Below are 6,000 nucleotides of genomic sequence, written 5' to 3'. Positions count from 1 at the left end.
GTGGGGGAGCCTCCAGGGCAGAGGGTAGGGCTGAGAATAGGTCTGGGAGTGAGGGTAGATGATGACTAGCCCAGAGCCACAAACACCAAAACATCACCTCTGAACCCCAGGGCTCTGAGGAACCCTGTCTGAAACCACTTCCTAGGTGGGACACATCCAACTGAACAGAAACGGAACTGAACAGATACGAGGGTGGGGGGACCCCTGGAGGTCCCTTCTGAGGGATCTTTGCTTAGTTCTGTTCTGTTCCTTTCTTTTTTCTTTTCTTTTCTTCTTTCCTTTTCCTTTCCTTTTCCTTTTTTCTCTTTCTCTCTCTCTCTTCCTTTCCTCTTTCTTTCCTTTTTTTTTTTTTTTTAACTGAGTCTCGCTCTGTCACCCAGGCTGGAGAGTACAGTGGCATGATCTTGGCTCGCTGCAACCTCCGCCTCCCGGATTCAAACGATTCTCCTGCCTCAGCCTCCCGAGTAGCTGGGATTACAGGTGCCTGCCACCACGTCCAGCTAATTTTTGTATTTTTAGTAGAGACAGGGTTTTGCCAAGTTGGCAAGACTGGTCTCGAACTCCTGACCTCAGGTGATCCGCCCACCTTGGCCTCCCAAAGTGCTGGGATTACAGGCATGAGCCACCGCGCCCGGCCTTTGCTGAGTTCTTAAAGGCTGAGACAGGAAAAGAAAAACAGTAAACTCTGTGCCAAGCTTTGTCGTAAGCTGGGTAATTTCACTATTTTCTTGTTTAACTTTATAACTGTCCTGGAGAGGGCAGCATCATTACCTTTAATTTAGAGCTGGGACAGGGACAGTCTGTGACACCTATCTTGACATTGAGGAATGGAGTCAGTCCTCCAATGGAGGGAGGCCGATTGAGGTGTGATGCTGAGTGCCCCATCAGTTGTTCAAGGGCTGGGGCAGATCTAAGATTATGTCTGTACTGGCCGATACTTAGGTGGCCAGGGCCCCAGCTTTGGAAACCTGTGATGGCTGCTACCACCTCTGGCTTTGCTAGGCACACACATCTGCCCAGACTCAATGTATTGCAAACCCATGCAACCTCCAGGCCCACACTGAGAATCAAGAATTATGGACTCTTGATTCTCCAAATCTTCTCAAAAGCCCAGCTGCTGGCTGGGTACAGTGGCTCACATCTATAATCCCAGCACTTTGGGAGGACGAGGCGGGCAGATCACTTGAGGTTAAGAGTTCGAGACCAGCATGGCCAATGTGGTGAAACCCATGTCTACTAAAAATACAAAAATTACCTGGGCATGGTGGCAGGCACCTGTAGTCCCAGCTACTCAGGAGGCTGAGGCAGGAGAATCGCTTGAACCCGGGAGACGGAGGTTGCAGTGAGCCGAGATGGTACCACTGCACTCCAGCCTTGGTGACAGGGTGAGACTCTCTCTCAAGGCTCGAGGGCTGAGCGAACACTCCTTAACTATTTCCAGTTATAGCCACGGGTCGACTTAGATCAACAGAAGTCTGTATGGATTACTCTAACAGAGTGCAGAAAGATGTCAACTAGGACCTCGTTGTGAATTCTGATCCTACCCCTTACCAGCTGTGTGACCTTGGGCAAGACACAGAATCTCTGAGCTGTCACCGCCCTCTCTGTAAGTAAAGTGGCACCCACTTCTTATGTCTGTGTTGGTCCTCTTCTCCTAATTGACACTCACTCGTTTTTTGTTGTTTTTTTTTTGAGACGGAGTGTCGCTCTGTCGCCCAGGCTGGAGTGCAGTGGCGTAATCTTGGCTCACTGCAAGCTCTGCCTCCCGGGTTCACGCAATTCTCCTGCCTCAGCCTCCTGAGTAGCTGGGACTACAGGTGCTCGCCACCACGCCTGGCTAATTTTTTGTATTTTTAGTACAGACGGGGTTTCACTGTGTTAGCCAGGATGGTCTGATCTCCTGACCTCGTGATCCGCCCACCTCAACCTCCCAAAGTGCTGGGATTACAGGCGTGAGCCACAGTGCCTGGCCACTCTTTTTTTTTTTTTTTTTTTTTTTAATTTTGAGATAGAATCTTGTTCTGTCGCCCAGGTTGAACTGCAGTGGTGTAATCCTATCTCACTCCAAACTCAAACTCCTGGGCTAGAGCAATCCTCCCACTTCAGCCTCCCAAGTAGCTGGGACCACAGGCACGTGCCCCCCTGCCTGGCTAATTTTTAAAATTTTAAGTAGAGATAGGGTCTCACCGTGTTGCCTAGGCTGGTCTCAAACTCCTGGGCTCAAGTGATCCTCCCACCTTGGCCTCCAAAAGTGTTAGGGTTACAGGCATGAGCCATGGTGCCTGGTGACACTCACTCTTGAGTTCAGCTCACACAGACCCCTGGCTTTAAATATCATCCAAATGTTGATGTCCCCCAAGTTTTCATCTTCACTGCAGACCTCTTCTGTGAGCTTCAGAACTGCCCACTTGAAACTTCCCCTTGGGTGTCTGACAGGCAACACAAACTTAAGATGTCCCAACATGAACTTTTTTTTTTTGAGACAGAATCTTGCTCTATTGCCCAGTCTGGGGTGCAGTGGCCTGATCTTGGCTCACTGCAACCTCCGCCTCCCAGGTTCAAGTGATTCTCCTGCCTCAGCCTCCCGAGTAGCTGGGATTACAGGCACGTGCCACTACACCCGGCAAACTTTTTGTATTTTTAGTAGAGACAGGGTTTCACCATGTTGGCCAGGCTGGTCTCAAACTCCTGAGCTCAAGCGATCTGCCCGCCTCTGCCTCCCAAAGTGGTGGGATTACAGGTGTGAGCCACCGCGCCCGGGCCCAAAACGAACTCTTTATCTTCTCCCCCATACTTGCTCCTCCTGCAGCCTTCCCATATCAGAATACAACAATTCTATTCTTACAGTTGGTGTGGCCGAAAACCTTGGTGTTGTCCTCAATCCTCTCTCACACATCCCCAAATCCAATCTGTCAAGAAACCCTGGTGATCACTTGAGCCCAGGAGTTTGAGACCAACCTGGGCAACATAGCAAGACCCTGTCTCTACAAAAAATACAAAAATTAGCGGCAGGGCGCGGTGGCTTACGCCTGTAATCCCAGCACTTTGGGAGGCTGAGGCAGGCAGATCACGAGGTCAAGAGATCAAGACAATCCTGGCCAACATGGTGAAACCCCGTCTCTACTAAAAATACAAAAATTAGCTGGGTGTGGTGGCAGGTGCCTGTAGTCTCAGCTACTCGGGAGGCTGAGGCAGGAGAATTGCTTGAACCAGGGAGGCGGAGGTTGCAGTGTGCCAAGATCGTGCCACTACCCTCCAGCCTGGTGACAGAGCGAGACTCTGTATCAAAAAAAAAAAAAAAAGCTAGGCATGATGGCACACACCTGTGGTCCCAGCCACTTAGGAGGCTAAGGTGGGAGGGTCGCTTGAGCCCAGAAGTTGGAGGCCACAGTGAGCCATAATTGCACCAGCGTACTCCAGTCTGGGCCACAGAGTAAAACTCTGTCTCTAGAAAACAGAACAAAATAAAGTTGAAGCTCTCTAAACTCTCCACACTGACTCAGAGTGAAAGTGCTAATAATGACCTAAAGCCATGCCCTATGGCCCCCTTTCCTCTTGACTTTGCTTTTCATGCACTCTGCTCCAGCCATACTGGCCTCCTTGGGCTTCCCAGAACACGCCAAGCAGGATCCAGTTTAGGGCCTTTGAACTGGCTTTGTTTGTCCGTGGGATTCCCCATGAACATCGCATGGCTGCTCCCTCTCTTCCCTCAAGTCTCCCCTCAGATGTCCCCTTCTCAGAGACATCAGCCTGTAGAAAGGAGCACTTCCTTCCCCACTTTCCTGCCTGATGTTTCTCCATGATGCCTGCTTCTTACATATGTAGAGTCTGCCTCACTCCGGATAAGGCTACCTCCAAGAGGATAGGTGACTGGCCCTTGATTTCATTAATTGTCACAATCCTATGCAGGACACATGGTTGGTGTTCAACAAATATTTGCGGAATTAAAGAACAAATTAATAATGTTGTGAGATAAATACTCTATGCCCATTTTCCTTTACTTTTTAATATATTTTTTAAATCTAGAGAGACAGGGTCTCCCTATGGTCCCCAGGATGGCCTCAAAACTCCTCCTGCCTCGGCCTCCTTGGCTATTAAGCTGGGATTACCGGACTACTACTGTGCCACCATGCCTGGCTCTTCTTTTTCTTTTACTATGCCCATTTTAAAGGTGAGGAAAACTGAGACTCAGAAATGTTCCCAAGGGCACACAGTGAGTGGTGGCTGCCTTCAGGTTGGTCTGACTCCAGTGCCCAAGCCTTTACTCAGGAGTGGTGTGTTGCCCATCAGCCATTATATCCATGACGTCAACTGGCATGAGATATGTTCTTATATGAAAATTAATTTTAGAAGTGAGTGTCACGAAATATTGACCTTCTCTGAGGAACTAGTTCTTATAGTCAAAAAGGAGGAACTTATGTAAATTTTCCCTTTCAGGGCCAGCCCCAGGAAGTTCAGAGCCTAATGAGGTGTTCATTCTATTAATTTTTTCTTACCTTGGGATTTTTTTCTTTCTTTCATTTATGTTAACCTAATCACCAGCTGCTTCCTGTTCCTTAGGAAATAGCTAAGTCATACATGACACTTTTGGGGTTCCAGTGTGCCTGGCATGGGTTTTCTTTCATCAGGCAGGCACTAGGTGGGCTTTTCAGCCTGAAGACGCATGTTTCTCATCAGAGTGAGAATGATCTCTGATCATTCTCCTTCTTCCATTTCTTGGGTTCTCTCTTCCTGGCACTCCTATTGGTTAGCTTTTGGGCCTCTTGGATTGCCCCGCTGTGTCTCTGTGGCAAAGACTACTCATTATCCAAAATCCAATGAGCCCTTCTTCCCCAAGAACATGGCGGAACTGCCATGTCCCAGCCTCCCTTGCAGTAGGCATGGTCATGTGACTAAGTTTCCACCAATAGAACGTGAGGAGGTGATGTATGTGACTTCCAGTCTTTGGCCTTAGGAAGTAGGCCAGGTTCATACTCTCCCTTCCTGCTAGCTGGAGATCCCCACAACAGATTCAAACGTGCGGGTGACAAACGGTGCCCTACCGATGGCAGAACAGTGATGAGGAAGGGCCCTTGGTCCCTGAACAATGAGAGAAGCAGAGCTGCCTCCCTAACTACCACCATTTCACTTGAACATGTCTCTTCTTTTGTTTATTTATTTATTTGTTTTTTGCAGACACATCTCTTCTTTTTTTTTTTTTGAGACAGAGTCTCACTCTGTCCCAGGCTGGAGTGCTGTGGCACGATCTCGGCTCACTGCAACCTCTGCCTCCTGGGTTCAAGCGATTCTCCTGCCTCAGCCTCCCGAGTAGCTGGGATTACAGGCACGTGCCACCATGCCTGGCTAATTTTTGTATTTTTGGTAGAGACGGGGTTGGCCAGGATGGTCTCGCACTTCTGACCTCATGATCCACCCACCTTGGCCTCCCAAATTGCTGGGATTACAGGTGTGAGCCACCGTGCCCAGCCCACACGTCTCTTCTTTAAGCTGTCACTTATTGGATCTCTATTGGATCTCTATGTTAGAGTGGCAGTCTCATATATTTTCTCTCATATTTTCTTCTCCACCCCTACACTTTCTGGGAGTTCTATTTTCTGGGACAATTAATTAATTAATTAATTTTTGAGACGGAGTCTCACTCTGTCCCAGGCTGGAGTGCAGTGGAGCGATCTCGGCTCACTGCAACCTCTGCCTCCTGGGTTCAAGCTATTCTCCTGCCTCAGCTTCCTGTCTCGAACTCCTGACCTCGTGATCCACCTGCCTTGGCCTCCCAAAGTGCTGGGATTACAGGCATGAGCCACCGCGCCCAGCTTTATTTATTTTTTAAATTTTTTATTCTTGAGACAGAGTCTTACTCTGTCACCCAGGGTGGGGTGCAGTGGCGCAATCTTGGCTCATGGCAACCTGCGCCTCCCGGGTTCAAGCGATTTTCCTGCCTCAGCCTCCCAAGTAGCTGGGATTACAGATGCCTGCCACCACACCTGGCTAATTTTTGTATTT

This window comes from Pongo pygmaeus, chromosome 18 (genome assembly GCF_028885625.2).
Source record: "Pongo pygmaeus isolate AG05252 chromosome 18, NHGRI_mPonPyg2-v2.0_pri, whole genome shotgun sequence".
Classification (NCBI taxonomy): Eukaryota; Metazoa; Chordata; class Mammalia; order Primates; family Hominidae; genus Pongo; species Pongo pygmaeus.
The sequence above is the reverse complement of the archived record's forward strand: the minus strand, read 5'-3'. Positions refer to the sequence as shown.